At 42.9% G+C, this 21,685-nt stretch overlaps 1 protein-coding gene across 3 annotated transcripts in view; it reads right to left on the bottom strand.

The window, feature by feature from the left end:
* The window catches only part of btk (Bruton agammaglobulinemia tyrosine kinase), a 124,423-nt gene extending 110,603 nt beyond the window's left edge, over positions 1-13,820 (bottom strand). For 2 of the 3 annotated variants that reach the window (XM_063060555.1, XM_063060557.1), the window contains exon 1: positions 13,762-13,820. The gene's annotated coding sequence lies outside the window, so the exon portion shown is untranslated. Of the gene's footprint in view, positions 1-12,922; positions 13,024-13,761 lie in introns of those variants that run through there. The other variant, XM_063060556.1, reaches the window with a different exon arrangement.
* Between the last annotated feature and the right edge of the window lie 7,865 nt (positions 13,821-21,685).

The raw sequence follows: 21,685 nt of genomic DNA, 5'->3' as shown, positions 1-21,685 counted from the left end.
TTTTGGTGAAGGATGTTTGCCACTTGATTGTGCCTGTGTGAACTGCTACAGGATGCTGTATGGTGTTGGATTGCTTCTGCTTTTTTTTTATCACTTTCTACATTTATCATCTTGAATTTGTTGGTCTTTTATTATGTATTTTTGATCATTTTTTGTGTTAACCACATGGCCCTTAATTGCTACAAGGAACCCCTCTGGTTCTGGGAAGAGGTCTCTAACTCTGAGCCAGGTGCTCGACGGTTCCCTGTTGACATCTAGTTTGTTCAGATTATGGGGGTGCCTTCAGTGGAGAGTCATGCTCTTCCATTGGTTAACCTTTTCTTCAATAGTGATACTGTCTTCATTTTTTCTGGGTTGTGGTCTCATTTAAGTTTAGTGGTGTGTACTTCTTATCAGAATTGCATATGCTCGTGTGCAGTGCTTGATTCCTGTTTCTGTTGATGAAAGTATATCCTCATAAGTTTTATCTGACGGTTGTGTAGATTTTTAAGTCTGGTACTCACCTTCTCCTTCTGTCCTAGGTAGTGTTAATCTCAGTGCAGTAAATTTGCCAGATCGGTTTCAGACCAAGATATTATGCCAAAAGAATACGTTAATATGGGTACAGTGAAAATGTTTATTGCCTTTGTTACATTTTTACTGTTGAGCTGTGACAGATTTCTTGAAGCCTTGAAATATATTCTGTCAAAAGTTTTTCCTTTATCACATTATGATCTATTTATTATTATGTATTTTTTTCTCATCTCAAGCTGGTAAAACCTGAGGTGCAGGCATAGCCATCACACTCATTTCTCAATTGCTAGAAACCTTTGGACTATTCTAGTGGTGTTTAGTACTGTGGCTTTCTGAAGATGTACTTAGATATTGCTGTGTAGGCCTATTTGTTTAATGTGTAGTGACTTTGGATGTTATTATTATTATTATTATTATATTAATATTATTTCTTTCTTTCTTTCTTTTTGTATTTGCACAATCTATTGTCTCTTGCACATTGGTCGTTCACCCAGTTGGTGTATCCTTTCATTGATTCTATTACAGTTATTGGATTTATTGAGTACGCCCACAAGAAATTGAATCTCAGGGTTGTATCTGGTGCAGCTATTTTCTTTGATAATAAATTTATTTTGAACTTTTAGGATTAATTAGTCATGGGCATGCTATGCTGGTGCCAGAAGCCTGGTGACACAGCACAACCCTTGCTGATTTGATTTGACACAAACAACGCATTTCACTGAATGTTTTGATGTACACGTGACAAAAAAAGCTAATCTTTATTTTTAAAAAAGATCTCTATCTTTAATGTACTGTAAGACTACAAATACCTCCTCCCTAGTAACATGAATGTCCTCCAAATTTTGAGACCATGGATGTTACGTCCCAGCTGTCTACGTAATTCGCAAGCCAGTAGACAGGGGAAGGCAGTACGACACGAAGAGCAAGCTGTTTCCCAGTAGCAGGCTCTCCCTCTCTATGCAGCTGATGAATCAAAAGGAAAGGCAGAGACCGATACAGTTTGGTACCAGCAGTGCTGCAGGAGTTGCCAGACAGCATTGAACTCAACGTAAGACTGCCTTAGGGACTCCTGCTCCAGATTCTTCCTCAGGCTTGACTCCCAAAGCCTTCCCCATGAGTGGGTATTGCCGTAAGGCAGCAGAGGTATAAGATCAGAGTTTTCCTTCTCCTGGGTGAGCTGCCAACCACAGCTGATGAGCCCTATCTGCCTGAAGCAACTGGTTTTAAGACGCAGTAACCCACCTTTGCCCCTTTTCCTGTCAGTAGAGGTGTTTCCGCCAGGGTTAATTGCAAAACCTCATGTGAAGCCCAGGAGCTGGACTTGGTTGTCAGAGGCTATTTGCTATGCACGCCTTCAGCAACATCAAATAGGTAGTGGGAGCTTATCCCCACTACCTCCCCGGCTATAACAACCTTAAAAAACCAAATCATCTCCACTTGTTTCTTGTATTTCTTGAGCAACCATGATTTTCTCCTCATTAGACACTGGAAATATTAATTAAAAATCCTTCCTAAGATCCTCTTGGGATTTTTCTCAACCATCTCAGGTCCTTTCTTCACTTTTCTGATTTTCCCTTTATAGTATTTTGAATAATTTTACAGTCATTATGGATTTGCTCAACCCCAACAACCTAAACCAAAGGTATGCTTCTTTCTTTTTCTTGTCAATCAAGGTTCACTAAACTTGCCAGGTTTACCCTACAGCCTCACAGGAACAGGCTGCTCCTGGAACCTGATATCACACTCTTAGACCCTCCCACTTGCTATTCATCTCTTTCTCTTCAAACAGGCTCACTAAATTGACCTCTGCGAGATCCTGTCTAATTCCCTCAAAGTTAGCCCTGTCCAGGTTTAGGCCCCTAGCTTGTGGACCTGTCCTGTCCTTTTCCATCACTATCTGAAAACTAACAGAATTTTGGCCACTACAGCCAAACTGCTCCATGACTACCAATTCAGTTGTTTGCCTTTTCCTGTTCCCTAAAAGAAGCTCTATCATTGCACCCTCCCTTGATGGGTCCTCGATAACTGGCTCCGGAAACTTCCATGGCCACACTTTGCAAATTCCACCCCACCTAGGCCCTTGACACTCTTGGTGGCCCAGTCAGCTCCAGGGAAATTAACATCTTCCATTAATACAACCCTTCTATTCTGACAACTATGAGCAATTTCTCTGCACACCTGTGTCTCAAGTTCCAGTTGAATATTGGGGGTCTACAATACAGCCCCACTGGAATGAACATCCCCTTCTTAATTCTATGTTTTACCTGTAGGGACTCAGTGGACAATGTAATTCTAAGTATTGCTGTTATGTACCCTGTGATCAAAAAGACGACACCCCTTCTTGCTTACCTGTACCTGTCATACCTGTAGCACTGGAATATTGAACTACCAGTCCTGCCTTCCTCGCAGACATGCTTCTGAATGTGACTTCCTGGTTTTCAAAGCCAATTCACACTCTGAGTTTATCTGCCTTACCTGCTAAACCCCAACCATTGACGTAAATGCATTCCTGAGTATTCCTTTCCTTCCTTTAATGTTTGGTTTGCGTTCCTGATTTCTAGACTTGCTATCACTCCCTAATGCTTCATCCCATGACTTGCTCCTGCTCAGAGTCCTACCATTTGCTGACCTAAGTTAAACCCTTTCTATAGCGCTAGCAAATCTCCCTGCAAGGATATTGGTCACTCTCTGGTTCAAGTGCATCTCATCCCTCTTGTACAGGCCACTTCTACCCCAGAGGAGATCCCAGTAGTCCAAGAACTGGAATCCTTGCCTCATCCGCATACCCACCTTTCATCCCGTCCATTTCTGACCTTGCAAGCCCATGGCACCAGGACTAATCCAAAGAACACTACTCTCAAAAGCCGGCACCCGTAACCAGGCTGAGTAAAGCAACCGCAAAGCCAACACACCTCAGGGGTAATCCTCCAAGGTGGAAACTTTCAGCTTTCTGTTCCATCCCACTTCATTCTCAATCCTCACTTCATTCGCACTCCAACCTGTCTGCAGCTTCCCCTACAGCCACAGTAAAGGCATCCGTTAGTCTTGCGAGACCATGGATCTGCACCTGGAAAGTCTTCACTCTCCAGGCTACAGGGCCTGGGCAAGGTTGTATGGAAGACCAGCAGTTGCCCATGCTGCAAGTCTCCCCTCTCCATGACGCCAATGTTGTCCAAGGGAAGGGCATTAGGACCCATACAGCTTGGCACCAGTGTCGTCTCAGAGCAATGTGTGATTAAGTGCCTTGCTCAAGGACACAACATGTTCCCTTGGCTGGGGCTCGAACTCACGACCTTCAGGTAGCTAGTCCAATGCCTTAACCACCTGGCCACGTGCTCACACAGTGAGGTCTAACATAAGCTCGAGGAACAACATCTTATCAACAGAACACTTTTCAAGCTACTAGAATGAACATTGAATTCTCCAACTTCAGATAAACTACTCTCTCATCATTTCCCGTTTTTGTGATGGTGTTCTGTTCTCACCCCATCTCTATAGAAAGCCTCTTTAACAGTCACTTCTCAAGTTCTGTGTCACCTAATCTGACTAAACCAATCTCAATCCAGTCTGTTGTCAGAGAGGTGTTACACAAAGATTTATGCTGTTCCATAAGCAACGGGTGCTGGAAGATCATCAGGTTAGCTAGCGAGGATCCTGACTAGACACGGTCACATCCACACAGAAAAATACAAGTAAGCCAGAGTGGGAGTAGACCATTCAGCCTCTCAAACCCACTCAGTAGGAGCAAGGCTGGTTTACACGAGCCTCAACTCCTCTTCTCTGCCACTCCGCATTCCTTGATTTTTCAAGTATGTGTCAATCTCTGCCTTGATGAGCTGGCCTCCACTGCCTTTGGGAACAGAGAAGTCCAATAAATCTGGATGTATATCAGCTAGTTATGGCAACTGCTCTGTATGTCACCACAAGAAACTGCAGAGACTTCTGGACACTGATCAGCACATCACAGGAACCAGCTTCCTGTCTATGGACTCAGTGTATACTTCTCACAGTACCAGTAAATCAGCCAGCATGGTCAAAGAGCCCACCCACCCCAGACGTTCTCCCTTCTCCCCTTTCCAATTGGACAGAAGATACAAAACTCGGAATGCAGTCTCAAGGAGAACTTCTATCCAACTGTTATCAAACTCTTGAATGGATCTCTTGTACCACAAGATAGACACTTGGCCCAACAATCTACCTAGTTATGATCTTGAACTTCATTTACTGCAGTAGCTTTTACACTTACCCTGCATTGTTATTGTTTTACCTTATTCTAGCTCAATGCACTGTGTAATGATTTGATCTGTATAAACAGAAGCTTTTCACTGCTTCATGATTCATATGACAATAAACCAATGCATTTATATTTATTGTGCTTTTAAATTATTATTATGTTCTTTATCTTATTGTGTTTTTTGTGCTGCATCAAAGTTATAGTAATAATTATTTTGTTCTCCTTTACACTTGTGTATTGGAATTACATTAAACAATATTGGATCGTGAATTTTGAATTAAACAATTTTGAGTACGAATACCTCTGAGAGAAATTTCTACACCCTTCAATTTTAAAGTACTAGTTCCTGTCCTGTAATTATGGTTCCATGTTTGTTACACTCTCATGAGTGGAAGATCTCAACACCTATCCTGTCAAGCTAGTTGCAATCATATATATTTTAATAAGGTCATTCTTCTGACTTCCAAGAAATGCAGGCCCGAACAAGGATCACTCAGACCACAGACAATGGACCTCTATTCCTCATTCTACAACTTACAGAAATAAAAATCATTTCTGACCCTTCTGTGATCCACGAAGACTGATGGCAGCGGGCAAGGCTGCAGCAGCAAGGATAGCTCCTCACTCCTCACTACTGCACCACCTTTGGTAAGCCTCAGCCTTGTGTGGTCCCCATGCTCTACGCTGGGTGTCTCTGGCAACAACCCTGAGCGTAGACTAACATTTGAATGTATGAAGAGAATGAGATTTCTGCTCTGGAGATCATTAGATTCCATTGGGCTTCTTAGAAGTTTCAATTACATTAATAATTTCAACCTGATCTCCTGAATGAAGTTAATTTCCATGAGGGTTCTCCCATGGCTGGTTGAGCAGTGGTTTACAATGGTAACTTCACATTGTAGACCCTTACCCATTGTGGCTATTCAACTAGACATACCATTATTCTTGGTTACCATGACTCCTGCATTAAGAGACCAGCGTGGGTGCTGTTCATTAGGTCAGTATTTGAAGGCATTTGGCCAGTGGTCACAGTCGCTTGACCATTGGAATCCATTGTGAGAGTTCACTATCACATCACAATGAGTGAAGTGCAAGTGTCAGGGATAGGATGATAAGATGATAAGGATAGGAGCAGATAGGACCCATTGAGTCTGCTTTGCCATTCCATCATGGCTGAGTTATTCAACCCCGTTCTCCTGCCTACTCCCAGTAACCCTTGATGCCCTGGCTAATCAGTAATCTATCAGCCTCCGTTTTTTAAATACTCAATACCTTGGCCTCCACAGGGCAAGTCCATAGCAACGATTTCCACATACACCTCCCTCTGACTAAAGAAATTCTTTCTCATCTCCGTTCTAAATGGACATCCCTCTATTCCAAGGTTGTGTCCTCTGGCCTTAGACTCCCCCATCCTCTCCACATCCTCTCTATCTAAGCCTTTCAATATCCAATTTGTTTCAATGAGATACCCCCTTATTCTTCTAAACTCCAGTGAGTACAACCCCAGAGCAATTACACTTTTCTCATGTATTAACCCTTTCATACCTAGAATCATTCTCAAGAAGCTCCTCTGGACTGTCTCCAATGCCAGAACATCTTTTCTCAGATAAGGGGCCCACACTGCTCACAATACTCCAAGTGCAGTCTGACCAATGCCTTATAAAACCTCAGCTTTACATCCTTGTTCTTATATTCTAGTCCTCTCGAAATAAAAGCTAACATTGCATTTGTCTTGTTTACCACCAACTCAACCTGCAAGTTAACCTTCAGGGAATCCTGCACAAGGACTCTCAACTAAGTCCCTTTGCACTTATGATTTTTGAATTTTCTCTCTATTTAGAAAATAGTCTATGCCTTTATTCCTTCCACCAAAAAGCAGGATCATACACTTCCCTACACTATATTCCACTTCGCTTCCCCTTATCACAATCAGTCCGAGTCCTTGTACAGACTCTCTGATTCAACAAAACTACCTGCTTCTCCACCTAACTTCATATCATCTGCAAACTTGGCCACAAAACCCTCAATTACGTCTTCCAAATTTTATGGTTTTGAATGTGAAAAGAAGCATTCCCAATACTGATCCTGTGGAACACCACTAGTCATTGGCAGCCAACCAGAAAAGATCTACTTTATTCCCATTCTTTGCTTCCTTCCAGTCAGCCAATCTTCTAACTATACTAGTATTTTTCCTGTTAATATTATGGGCTCTTATCTTGCTCATTTGAGGACCTGTCAAAGGCCTTCTGAAAATCCAAGTAAACGCCATCCACTGTCTAACCTTTGTCTTTCCTACTAGTTTTGTCAGGCAAGAAATCCCCTTATGGAAACCATGCTGACTTATGATATGATGGTGCCTCCAAGTACCCTAAAACGTCATTCTTTATAATGGACCCAACAGCTTCCCGATCATTGAAGTCAGGCTAGCTGGTCAATCATTTTCTTTCTTCTGTCTCTCTTCCTTTTTAAAGAGTAGAGTGACATTTAAAATTTTTCAGTCCTCTGGAACTATTCCAGAATCTAGTGATTCTTGAAAGATCATTACCAATACCTCCACAATCTCTTCAACAACCTCTTTCAGGACACTGGAGTGTACACCATCTGGTCCAGGTGACTTATGTATCTTCACACCTTTCAGTTTCCCAAGAACCTTCACCTGTGTAATAGCAACTAGGATCAGTTCTGTTCCCTGACACTCTTGAATTTCCGGCATACTGTTAGTGTCTTCCACAGTGAAGATTGATACAAAATACTTATTGAGTTCACCTGCCATTTCCTTGCCCCTCCCCCCATTACTACCTCTCCAGCATCATTATTCTTCAGTCCGTTATCTACTCTCACCTCTCTTTTACTCTTTATATAAAAAAGGAAAGGTACATCCGGATTTTCTCCGGTTAGCGGATGATTTCCCTCCATAGTGGGGAATCACATATGAGGCAAGTAACAGCAGTGGTTTGCCATTGCCTTCTGCTGGGTGAGTTTCCAAAGAGATCACCAGATCATAACCCAGCAATGATGGAAAGCGTGCAGGGGAGCCGGCTGGATTCAAACTCAGGACCTTTCGTCCCGAAGTCCAGTGCTGAAGCCACTACGTCACCAGCCGAGTCACTCTTTATATACCTAAAAAAAAAGTTAGGTATCCTCTTTTACATTGTTGACTAGCATATCTTCATATTCCATCTTTTCTCTGCTTATGGCTTTTTTAGTTACTTTCTGTTGTTTTTAAAAGCTTCCTAATCCTCTTACTTCTAATTTTTGCTATATTGTATGCCCTCTCATTTGCTTTAATGCTGCCCTTTGACTTCCCTTGTCACCACGATTGCCTCATCCTCCCTTTAGAATATTTCTTCACCTTTGGAATACTGCGCCTTCCTAATTGCCCCAGAAACTCCAGCAATTGCTGCTCTGCCATTACCCCTGCTAGTGTCCCCTTGCAAACATCTTTGTCCAGTTCCTTTCTGATGCCTCTGTATTTTCCTTTAACCCACTGTCATACTGATACATCTGATCTTATTTTCTCCCTCTCAAACTGCAGGGTGAATTCTATCATATTATGATCACTGCCTCCTAAGGGTTCCTTTACTTCAAGCTCTCGAAACAAATCTGCATATTACAGAACATCCAGTCCAGAATTGCCTTTCCCCTAGTGGGCTCAGCCACAAGCTGCTCTAAAAAGCCATCTTGTAGGCATTCTACAAATTCCTCTCTCTTGGGATCGAGCACCAACCTAATTTTCCCAATCTACCTGCATATTGAAATTCCCCATGACTATTGTAATATTGCCTTTATTACATGACTTTTCTATCTCCCGTTGTAATTCGTATCTCACATCCGATCTGCTGTTTGGCGGAGGGGAGGGGCTGTATATAACTCCCATCAGGGTCTTCTTGCACTTAAGGTTTCTTAACTCTGCCCACAAGGATTCTACGTCTTCCATTCCTATGTCAGCTGTTCCTATGCATTTATTTTCATTTTGTTCCAGCAGAGCCACCCCATCTCCTCTGTCTACCTGCCTGTCCTTTTGATACAATGTTTATCATTGGATTGTAAGATCCCAATTATGTCCTTCTTTCAGCCATGACCTAGAGATGACTACATCATACCTGCCGGTCTCTAACTGTGCTACAAAATCATCTACCTTATTCCGCACACTGCATACATTCAAATATAACACCTTCAGTACTGTATTCATCACCCTTTTCAATTTTGCCTGCATATTACACTTCAACTCATCTCACTGACAGCAATTTTGCCCTATTATCAGCCTGTCCACCCTCACGGTCTTAATACACATTGCATTGAATTGTATACCAACTAACCCATCCTCATCCTAACACTCTGGTTCCCATTCACCTGCCAAATTAGTCTAAACCCTCCCCAATAGCTCTAACAAACCTTCCCGCAAGGATATTGATCTCTCTTGGGTTTAGATGTAACCTATTCCTTTTGTACAGGTCGTACCTTCTCCAGAAGAGATCTCAATTATCTATATATCTGAAACCCTGTCCCCTGCACCCTGCTTTTTTTTATTGGCCACTGCCAAGTGCCAAGAGATTGTTATGATTGCAGTCTCCTAAAAAGTTCTGAAAGGCCTCGAGCTTGTTTTTAAACCTTGCATGTAAAATCCACAAGGAACTGTCTCCAACTCACTCCGTGATCTCCCAATGTGCAGACAATTTCCAACAGGTCCCAGTCGCCTTTTAAACCTGGTGTATAAAGTCCACAAGGAACTCTCTCCAACTCACTCCATGATCTCCTACTACACAGACCCTCCAGATCTGCAGCTCTATAGGAAATACATTCCTGCCCAGCAATGTGCAGACTTTCTGAGGTCTCATTGGGTGATCATGTTTGGTGCAGAGGATGGTCCTTTACAAGGAAATAATAGCTGATTGGTTGGCTCTCTTACGCAGTCTCCTAGCTACTGAAAGATCCCTGACTGTACAGCCAGATGTGGTTTGTGCTGAGCAATATGACCCAGCTCCTGTCCTTCTGTGGCTCTTTCAATGATAGTGACCTTCTCAAGCAGACTCATCCACCTCCCCTTCCTTGTGTTCCTGTTGACCTTCCTCTTGTGGCTGCACTGCTGAAATCAGACAGCCTACAGCAAAGAGTCACAATGGCTCCACGCCTGCTGGACTAGGGTAGTGCACAGAACCTGGCTTGGTGTAGACAGTAGTCTCCACTTTCTGGTGACGTGAGTCTGGTAGTGTAGGTCTTGTAGTAATATGTAACTAGATAGGGCAGTCCACACTAACCATTGAACCCAACTGTACTAATTCCATTAGGCCCACAGCCTTCCACGTCTTGGTGGTTCAAGTCCCAATGTTTATTCATCAGAGCAATGCTGTCTGCTGAAGTTGCCTGTTACTGTAGACTCCTTAAATTGAAAATCTGGCACGCAGTCTGGATCATCAGACATACCTAAGGTGGAATGTGTGTCACAAACAACAGCTACTTGGATCTTGAATGAAGAGAGACCATTTAACTCAATAATCTGATTAGAAAGGCTGGCTCTGTTATAGGAGTCAAACTGGACGCACTGGAGGCTATGGTAGAACAAAGGACCATACGGAAAATCCTGGCAATTCTGGACAGTGTTTCTCACCTTGTTCATGCCACCTTAACTGAACAGAGGAGCACTTTTAGTACTAGACTAAGACAACTGCGCTGCTCCAAAGAGCGCTATATGAGGCCATTAGTCTCTATAAAGAGTTATTCTATAGCTAGGGAAGTGATGACCCCCTGCTGTTAGACTGCTTGTGGTAACTTATTTTTTATTATTTCTACTTCTCTCCTAATATTTATATCTGTGCACTTGTAATGCCACTGTGACACTGTAATTCCATCTGGAATCAATAAAGTATCTATCTATGAATAAAAAAATCTGAGTTCCTTGCTTAGACACGAGAGTGCAGTCCAGCTTTCAACCTCTGTGTCTTGTCTTTTGTTGGTGTCCCTCCCAACCAGATTTAATCTCTACCCCTTCCTCCAGCTCCTCTTCCCTCTCCTGATCTTGGTAGCCTGGATATTGGGAAAGCCCCTAATCACTTCATCACCACATCTAGACCAGCCCAGGTCATGTACTGTAAGCAGCTGGAGTCTCCCTGCCAGATTGCCACGTAGCTCACTAATGGTCACCATGTCAAAAGGGAGCTTTCAGAGACACTGCTCTTCGGAAAAGTTAAGATTAAACCACGTGGCTTTGAAAATTCCCTGGGGATAGAGTCTTCACACACGTGCATCCTTCTGCTTTCTCCCCTGGGTCCTCAATGCTGCCTTCCCCACAAGCAATGCTTAGACTGAAACTCCTGTTCTGCAGTATTGCCAGCAGCTGAAACACACACACATCCTTTAAAATAGCTAAGTAGGGTTTATTGGTCCAAAATGCATAGGCTGTTAGTTCTATCAAAAGGCAAGCATGTGAAATGTTTTGGCACAGCCACCAGTGAAATTTGGTGCTGTGTTGTGAAGATTCCCACGATTAGCTAAGTTACCCTCTAAATGGCCAACACACCAGATACCAGATTGGGATGTCTTTATTCATGATGGCTGTCGACAGACATTTCTGGACCAGTAAACTCCAGTTTATGTTGGAAACAGTGCCAAGAGGTGTTACACAAAGATATATGCCACTACGTATGTACCTGGTGCTGGAAAAAAAAATTAGACTGGCTAGAGAGGATCCTGACTAGACACAGTCACACCCACACACAAAAACACAAGAAGGCATGAGTAGGAGTCGTCCACTCACCTGCTCAGCCATTCAAGGCTGATATGCGCCAGCCCCAACTGCTCTTCGCTGCTATTTCCCCTTAACCTCAATCTTTCACATATTTATCTATCTCCACCTTAAGCATATCTAATGTTATATATGTCTAATATATCCATTACCCTCCGGGGCAGAGAGTTCCAGAGATTCACCAAGCTCAGAGGGAAAAAATTTCTACACACCCTTACTTTTAATCTTCGCGTACTGTTGTTTTAACTGAAAAGCAGTAAGTGGCATATGATCAAAATTCTGGGCATTTATCAAAGTTAGAGGGGAGTGTATATGAGGCAAGAGGAGGACTAAGATACTGGGTAATTTCTCGGGCAAAGAGCAAATCAAAATATCCCGAGGCAATTCAGAGCGTTATATGTCTATACACTCTGTGAGTAAGGGCAGCATCTTGTGTCCCAGGGCAACGGGGTTCAATAGACTTGAAATCCTGTTGAATTTGCTGACCGTGATGAAGCTGCAGTTGTGGCAGGAATATAACAAGTTTCTTGTTCCTGATTTCACTGCTGTTCCAGAGGAGCAACTTCTGTGCAGAATATTGGAATCGGTTATTATTGCCACGTAGCAGCTACAGAGCAAGTGCAGTGCAGGAAAACAATGAAGTGGAGATCGGACTGAGGCAGATTGTAAGGTCACGAGTCCGTCTTATCGTACTAGGGAACCATTTTCGGTAGCTGTTGCACTTTATCTGCATTCTTATCATTTTATCTTATTTTACCTCAATGTATTCTGTAATGATTTGACCTGAATGAAGAGTAGAGTAAGCAAGACAATCCTTTCACTGAATCTTGGTTTATGTGGCAATAAGAAACTAATTCTAATACTAGCTCCAATGCTATTGAGAGCAAATGCAATTCTCTTTGGCTGCAATAACCTGTAACCGTCTGCTGACAGTCACTGGGGTCAGGCATGAAGATAAACAGTTTCACAATGCTCTCCGTTAATGCCTTACAAAGTTAGTCTTTCTACATACTCTGTGTGTATGAGATCCACAAACTTACTCGGAGATCCTCAGCTCTTGTGCTTAAACCAAAGTTCGCTATTGCCCATTCATTCAGCAAGGATCCCTGCCTGATGACATATGTATTCCAGCCCATGGGATGGTTAATAGAACCTATTGATTGCCTGACCCAAACCAAGCAGCATTTCCAGACAGAAGATTTGGTTTATGAGTCCTCTGATTTTTAATCAGGAAAAGTGGAGCAGAGTTTTCCTGGTTTTAGGACCGCTCCAACTTCAGTATGTCCCAGGGCTATACTTTTGAATTTCTAATCATTGTTACTGTATACGAGAAAATACCAGGTTGTGCACAAAAAAATCTGCACAAACTCCAATGTGCTATTGACATGGTAAACAGTTTGCTAAAGATGTTGGTTAAGAGAGGGAACACTCACGTCTGCTGCAGAGCATTAGTTCTTAGATCTCTCAACTCTGCTGTTGAGGGCTGTGGGAACAATCCCTGAGAATACGATTGTAGATTAGACTTTAAGGGAATCTAGGAGAATGGGGAAGAAGGTGTTGTTTGGATCAAGGATTAGCCATGGTTTATCTAAGTAACTCAATGCCTTCCCCTTCCCTCATTTCTTACACTTGTATAAACCTGCAAGGATAAGCTGGTATTTTAGTTTAATGGCTCTGTCACTGTAGTCATTCCTTGCACTAACTGAAAGAAGGCTTACTTTATACTTGGGAAGGAAATAATGTACTCAGGGTGAAGCGTCTCCAAAGTAAGAGAGACGACAGTGTTGAAAGCACAGTCCTGCAGCCCCTGTTTGAATAACCATGCCAAAGAATGGGGGTTTTGTTTGCACATTTGCTGATGGTCCCGAAAACATCCAACACATTTAAGCAGCTCACTCTATCCAGGGTGCACACAATTCAGGCAGAGGCAGTGAATTGATGACGAGGTTGCACAGGCAAGAGAGACCACAAAGGGTTAAACAGAAATACATGCTTCACGACGTACTCTCAGATTAGACAGGGGAACCGAGAGAATACCAGGACACCCTCTCCACTATTCACTCAACATGGCTGAGTGGCAGAAATACATTGCAAATGCATTCTGAGTTCTGCAGTTCCCCAAATGCAAACTGAGAGGAAAATGAGCCAATTACCAAAAATTAATTCACAAAAACACCACCAATGAGCGGACACACTTGATTGAAATGTAGCACACAGGTTGTGAGCCTTCCCAATCCCAGAAAGAATCACCAATCCTTAATCTTTCTCTTACCTACAGACCGCCCATGAACAACTTCTATGATCAGCTGCACTCCTTCTCTCGCTCTCCCCTCTCTCTCTGTAACTAATTTAGTTTCTCAAACTAAGCAACTAAGCTCCACCTCATAGCCAGCTAAGTTCCTCATTCATTTAAATTATATTTTTAATGAACATTCCCTTACTGCCCCCTCCAGTTTGATATTATGCATGTGGTGTGTTTATTACAACAGGTCAAAGTCCTTACTCTGAGCCGAGGGATTGCTTTAACTATGCTTCCATAACAGGTGAATCCCAATTTCCTAGGCATCGTTGGTTTAGGGATTCAGCTAAGCCCAAGAGAAGGGAAAACAAATAGAACTCCAGTCACAAGTATCTGAGACAAAACCAGAAACACTGGGACACAAGGAATTCTGCTGATGCTGGAAATCTTGAGCAACACAAACAAACTGCTGGAGGAACTCAACTGGTCAGGCAGCAGCTATGGAGGGGATAAACAGTTGACGTCTCGGGTCAGGACCTCCATAAGGACTGGTAAGGAAGGAGGCAGAAGCTAGAGTAAGAAACTGGGTAGGGGGAAGGAGTACAAGCAATCGGAGAGACCGAGTGAGGGGGAAGGTGGGTGGGAAAAGGGTGGTGAAGTAAGAGGCTGGGATGGGATAGGTGGACGATGAAAAGGGCTGAAGAAGAAGGAATCTAATAAAGGAGGGCAGTAGACCATGGAAGAAAGCGAAGGAGAAGGGGGAAGTGATGGGCAGGCGAGGAGAAGAGAAAGGATGAGAGGGTGAGGAATGAGGAATGGTAAAGGAGAGAAGGAGGGAAGGGGAAGAATTTACCAGAAGGGGCAGAACTCGATGTTCATGCCATCAGGCTCAAGAAACACCAGGAAAAATTAGCCTGTCCAGCAGCATCTGTAGGGAGAGAAAAACCAGCTGATATTTCAGGTGAGAGACCCTGCCTCAGAACTAGGGGAAATGGAGGGCAAGGAATCAGTTTTCCGCGCAGAGCTGGGGGAGGAGAGATGTACTTGACAATAGACTAGATTATTTAATTTTAATAATACTTAGACCATGCTGAATTATTAATCTACCTAGTCCCAGTGTCCTGCAGCCGGACCCCACAGTCCTTCATACCTCTCCCATCCTTATACTTACACAAATTTCTCTTTAGTGCTGAAATCAAATACACATCCACCACTTCAACTGGAAGTTCATTCCACACTCTCACCTCCCTCTGAATGAGGTAGTTCCCGCTTATGTTCCCCTTAAACATTTCACCTTTCACCCTTAACCCATGACCTCCAGTTCTTGTCTCACCAAACTGCAGTGGAAAAAAAGCCTGCTTGCATTTATGTTGTTGTTGTAGAGTGCCGTCGATTCATGGCGACCCTATGGAGAGTGTAGTTGTCCAAAGAGTTTTAGTGGCAAGATAGGGAAGTAGATTTCCAGGCCTTTCTTCTGCACAGGTACTACCCAGGTTGGCACCTGGCTTCGAACTCAGGACCATCTGTTTCAGAGTCCAGTGTTGATGCCACTACACCATTGGCCAGCCCAACCTATCGAGACCCCTCATAATTTTGTACACTTCTATCAAATCTCCCCTCAATCTCCTTCACACTCTGGGGATAAAGTCTTAACCTATTCAACCTTTCCCTATAACTCAGGTCATGTCCCAGTAACATCCTTGTAAATTTTCTCTGCACTCTTTCATTCTTATTGACACCTTTCCTGTCAGTAGGTGACCAAAACTGTGCAGAATACTCCAAATTAGGCCTCACCAATTTCAACATAACATTCTAATTCCTGTACACAATATTTCAGTTTATGAAGGCCAATGCAAAAAAAAAGCTTACTTTACAACCCTTTCCCCCTGGAATGTCACATCCAAGGAATTATGGATCTGTATTCCCAGATCCTTCTGTTCTACCACGCTCCTCAGTGCCTTCGTCACAACCACAGATTCCGCCACAGGGTCTGCACACCCTCTCAGGTAGGGTGGAATAGGTTTAGCAATCCTGCTTGTGAGTATGCACATTCTAGTCAAATAGTGTTTCATTGTGGCAGTATTTAACTTCCTTCCTGTTGTTTCAGTCTTGTTAGGACTTGGCCAAAAGCACAGCAACATCTACACTCCCTGCTTCCCTTCATCCTTGTTCCAGGAAAGAAGACTATCATTTTGACTGATGCTGTAATGGACTAGTATTCCTTTAGTAATAAGTTACTGCTTCCTAGCCACAGTGTTGATGTTAGCTTTCAGTTTGAGAGTTTTAGTTAACGGCCCTAGTGTTTATTGTTTTTCCTTTTTCCTGAATAGTTCTTATTAAACTCAGTAAACTGTTCATCTGCTTCAGTGTCTCTGCCTCTACACTTGGGCCATAACCACTCACTTCTGTCAGCCCAACCACTAAGTCCCACCCTGGTTTGTCCTCCCTAAGTGCAACACCTCACACTTGCCAGAATTAAGTTCCATCTGCCATTTTTCAGCCCATTTTTCCAGCCGGTCCAGATCCTTCTGTCCACTGTCCACAACACCCCCAACCTTGGTATCATCCTCAAATTTGCTGATCCAGTTAACCACATAATCATCCAGATCATTGATATAAATGACAAACAGCAATGGATCCACCACCGATCCCTTCAGCACACCACTGGTCACAGGCCTTCAATCAGAGAGGCAACCACCTACTACCACTCTCTGGCTTCTCCCGACAAGGCAATGTCTCATCCAATTTACTACCTCATCTTGAATGCCAAGCATATGAACATTCTTGACCAACCTCCCATGCAGGACTTTGTCAAATGCTTTGCTGAAAACCATGTAGACAACATCCACTACATTTCCTTCATCAACTTTCTTGGTAACTTCCACAAAAATCTCAATAAAATTGGTTAAACATGATCTATCACTCACAAGGCCACGTTGACTATCCTAATCAGTCCTTGGCTATCCAAATACTTGGACATAACCAGTCCCTTAGTTGTGTTGTCAGCAAATTTCTAGATGGCGTGACATGGAACAAGAAGCTCATGATCAACACTGCACACTGAACATAGGCGTTCTGTAAAGTGATTGCACAGCCTGTGTTTGGTTTCTTCAGCATAGGGCAGACCAAACTGAGAACAATAAATGCAGGAGACATAAATATTTGCAAATACTGGAATCTTGAGCAAAAAAAAATTCTGCAGAAACACAGAGAGACAGACAGGTAGCATCTGTGGAGGGAAATTGACAATCAATGTTTTGGTTCAAGACCCACACATTAACATCTACATAGAGGCTAGGGCATGAGCTTTTACCTTAAGGTGGTGGAAAACAGACCAGCAGGAACATGCTTTGGAGAGATGGGACCTTAATTACACTTTATTAATCATAATAAAAAGGATGTAGTTTAGGAGGGAGGAAGGCCACTCAGAATTCAGAATTAGGAGGAGATGTCTGTGAAACTGAGAGAAAAACACATTGGTTGTTAACAGTGGGATTGGCCATGAGGTACACTATACATCTATGAACATAAAAACCTTCAAACAGAATTGAACAAAACTACTGTATCAAGGGCCTGGAGCTGATGTGTTCGCTTAACCAACATACAGGAGACAGGACACTGAACTTCACTCAGTTCAAGTTGTTGTCTCAGCCTAAACTGCCAATGGAATTAATGGATAACATTAGTAATAGGTGTAAGTTCTAGTCTTTCTGCTGTTCCCTTAATCAATAATGGGCAGTAATGATGTGGCTAGTCATACCATTGCCTGACAGCTGAGTCATCTAGTTCAATCCTGATCTTTGTCTGAAGTTTGCATTTTCTCCCTATGACTGTGTTGGTTTTAGCACCCCAAAGACTGTTAAAGTGGTTGGTTAATAGACCACAGTAAATGACCCTCAAGTGGTACGTCTGGGGAGGAGTTGATGAGAACATGTGATTACTGCAGGGTTAAAGTAACTGGGTCTAAAGGGATCTTAAGAGAGTGCCAGTAAATGGCGACTCTTTGCTTGCAGCTCCAATGGGAATCATAAAATAATCCTGTTTAAGATTACTACAGCTGAAATTCACATTAATAACCATGTTTAAAAAATCTATTGATCCTCAAAATCAAAAAGTCCCAGACTGCAGACTCAGGTCGCGAGTGCAGTTCCTCTTTAAGAAAACGGAAGCAGGGAAGGCATGCCGATCTACAGGTACGACTGAAATTCAGAGGTTTCAGACCCCCCCCACCCCCCAATCCCCACTCCTGACTAACCTGCTGGCAAGTGTACAGTCTCTGGAAAATAAAATTGAAGAACTCAGAGCAAGATTGCAGTACCAGAGGGACATCAGGGACTGCTGTGAACTTTGCTTCACAGAAACAAGACTCACTCCCACCATTTTGGATGCAGTGCTGCAGCTCGATGGCTTCACTATGCTCCACAAAAACAGGACAGTTCAGTCTTTCACAGGTAGAGGAAGTGGAAGTATGCTCTATGATTTACTCATTGTAGTGCACGGACCTGGTGTTTCTCGGTTCTGCTCACCTGACCTAAAAGATCTAGTGGTCAAATGTCATCCTTTTTATCTTCTGAGGGAGATTTCTGCCATCATCCTGGCTGCAGTGTACATTCCACCTTGGGCCAACGTCAGGCAGGCACTGCAGGAGCTAGACACTGCGATCAGCAGTCACAAAACTGCTCCCTAATGTCTTCCCTATCATTGCGGGGGATTTCAACCAGGCCAGCTTGAAGAAGTGTTTGAAGAACAAACAGTAACATATCACCTGTGGAACCACACTTGCCCACTGTTATACCAGCAATAAGATGCTTACCGGGGGCGTCCTACATCGACACTTCGGAAAGTCTGATCACCTGGCAGTACTTCTACTCCCAGTATAGGCAGAGAATAAAGATGTCAGTACCAGTGATGAGGACCAAAAAGGTATGGTCAGGGGAGGCAGAGGAGCACTAACGGAAATGCTTCGAGTTAGTAGACTGGACAACATTCAGGGCTTCATCTTCAAATCTGAAAGGATATGCCATAGTTGTCACCAACTTCATCCAGACCTGTGTGGACTGAATGTATGCCTCTGAGAACATACTGGACATACCCAGACCAAAAGCCATGGATGAACCAAGAGATTCACAGTCTGCTGAGGGCTAAATCTGTAGTATTCAAGACTGGTGATGCAGAACTATACAAGAAGTCCAGGTACAACTTATGGAAGGATATTTTAAGAGTGAAAAAATGTTCCCAGTTGAGGCTAGAGACCAAATCAGATGCACATCAGCTCTGTCAGAACTTGCAGGCCATTACTTTCTCCAGCAAAACCTGATAACATAAATGGCTGTGATGCTTCACTCCCAGATGAGCTCAACTCCTTTCATGCATTCTCTGGAAGAGAGAATAAAACTACATCTGTGCGAATCGCTGCAGCATCTGGTGACCCCGTGATCTCTGTCTTGGAAGCCGATGTCAGGACATCCTTTAAGTCGTCATTCTCGAGTATGGATTACAGTGGCAAGTGAATGAATTACGGGTGGTGATTGTTCTGATGGTAGGTCTTTGATGTGGAATGTTCTCCCTCTCTGTCTCTTCCTGTTTTACTTCCGATGTTCACTTTTTGCAGCCTGTTTCTTTTTAATTTGTGTTAGTATTGGGGTTTTGGTTATGGCTTCCTCTTGCTGTTCCAATACATCTCAATGCAAAATGAATAAGCCAATGATAATAAACCTGATGCTGGTTCTGATGATTATGTCACCGGTGTGCCATCCAAATTTTTGACAAGCTTCTATAGGTTTTTGGTGGAGAGTATATTTGCTGGCTGCATCACAGCCTGCTGTAGAAACACCAATGCCCTTGAATGGAAGAGCCAACAAAAAGCCATGGATATAGCCCAGTCCATCACGGGCAAAGCCCTCCCCACCACTGAGTACTGGCATGGTAGCGTAATAGCTAGCACAACGCTTTACAGTACAGGTGACCCAGGTTCAATTCCTGCCGCTGTCTGTAAGGAGTTTGCATGTTCTCCCTGTGTCCGTGTGGGTTTCCTTTGGGTGCTCCAGTTTCTTCCCAGAGTCCAAAATCTATCGGTTGGTAGGTTAATTGGTCATTGTAAATTGTCCTGTGATTAAATCGGGGGATCGGTGGACGGCGTGGCTCGAGGGAGCCAGAAGGATCTATTCTGCTCTGTATCTCAATAATTAAATAAGTAGGTAAATCTACATCTGACATAGGAAAGCCGCACCCATCATCAGAGGCCCCAACACCCAGGACATGCTCTCTTCTCACTGCTGCCATCAGGAAGGAGGCACAGAAGCCTCAAGACCCATACAACCAGGTTCAGGAACAGTTATTACCCCATCAACCATCAGGCTCTTGAACCAAAGGGTCAATCACTGAACTGCTCCCACAGCCTACAGACTCAATTTCAAGGACTCTTCATCTCATGTTCTTGATATCTATCACTTATTATTATCTTGCTTGATTTTGTTTGTTTCTTTGTATTAACTGTAAACACATATGTACTTAGATAATAAAATTTACTTTGAACTTTACATGCTGTGTTCAAAGATTTCAAGGTAGTGTTTCCATTTTTGGATATTAGCCTGGGATGGTAATTCTGCTATTTATATTCATAGTTTCAGTTGACCCATTACCATTCACTGTTACCTTTCATAATCCCTTTTATTGTTTTTCCCTCTTGCCTTCCTATCACATCTCTGCTTGTTGTTTCCTCTCAATGATCCTGTCTGTTTACACCTCTATATCTGGTGTGGAAGAAAGCCCATTGACTCCAGATGTTGATGTCTTTTCACTGCCCCTCCCCTGAAGATTCTGCCTCCACCATCTTCCGCTGAAGGCACCAACTCTCTCATCTTTTCCCTGAAGGTACCAACTCTCTCCCTTTCCTTGAGTGTGCTGACTTTTCAATCCACTAAAGATTTGATTCTCCACAGATGCTGCCTGATCTGCAGAGTAGTTGCAGTACTTGTTGACTTTCTTGAGATTCTTCTGTTGTTAATGGCCTGCCTCGTGGAAGAGCAGTAGAGTTTCTCATGATATTCGCTCGCCATTATTTGCTCCTCAGACGATGACACATAAACAGATTATTATCACATTGCTGGTCCCGTGAGCTTGCTGTGCACAATTCAGATGTTATCTTCCGATAAAAAATTTTCAACCTGTAACTTAACTCAGTCTCTCTCCACAATGCTGCAGGATTTATTGCAAGTCTCCAACATTTTCTATTTTTGTTCCATATTTCCAACGTCTGCAGTTTTTTAAAAATTGTAAAACTAATTTGTAATTGTTTCACAAACAACAGCACTGCAACTTGCAGCTGCCCTAATACCACAGCACAGAAGTACAGAACTGAGTCTAAAGCTCTTTGGTTAGTTTTGACATGATAAATTTGTGCATAAAAGCCGAGAAAAAATTCTGGTCAGAACATTTGTTTCCTGCGATAGTGCCTTATCTTGCCTGGGGCAAAATTCTACTTTGAGTGTTTCTGACTACAGATCGCTATTTGTAAACTTAAGTCAAATATAATACAGTATCATAATAACTAATTACATACTGGAAGGGCCTAACCAAACTAGAAAAGTAATCTGCCTTTTTTCCTCAATTCATTAAGGTTAAGAATTGTGGCTTCTACATGATATGATTGGATTATAATACAAGAAATTTTAATACTTTATGGTATCAACATTCCAGTGTTTCAACAGATCTACACCAGTAAAAGCCAGCCATCCACACTGGACTTAGAGGCAAATGGTCTCGGGTTCGAATCCAGCCAGCTCCTTGCACGCTTTCCATCCATGCTGGGTTGAGCATCGAGTAGCATCTCGACCTCATAAAAAACAGACAAAAATGCTAAAGAAACGCAAGGTTGCCAGCCGATAAGCCACAAGGCAAAGAAAGTAACAACAGCACTAGTAAAGAAACAGTAAATATTTTATCTATGCAAATGAAC

This window comes from Mobula hypostoma, chromosome 10, assembly GCF_963921235.1.
Source record: "Mobula hypostoma chromosome 10, sMobHyp1.1, whole genome shotgun sequence".
In the NCBI taxonomy this organism is placed as follows: domain Eukaryota; kingdom Metazoa; phylum Chordata; class Chondrichthyes; order Myliobatiformes; family Myliobatidae; genus Mobula; species Mobula hypostoma.
This window is presented reverse-complemented; position numbering and strand designations above follow the sequence as displayed.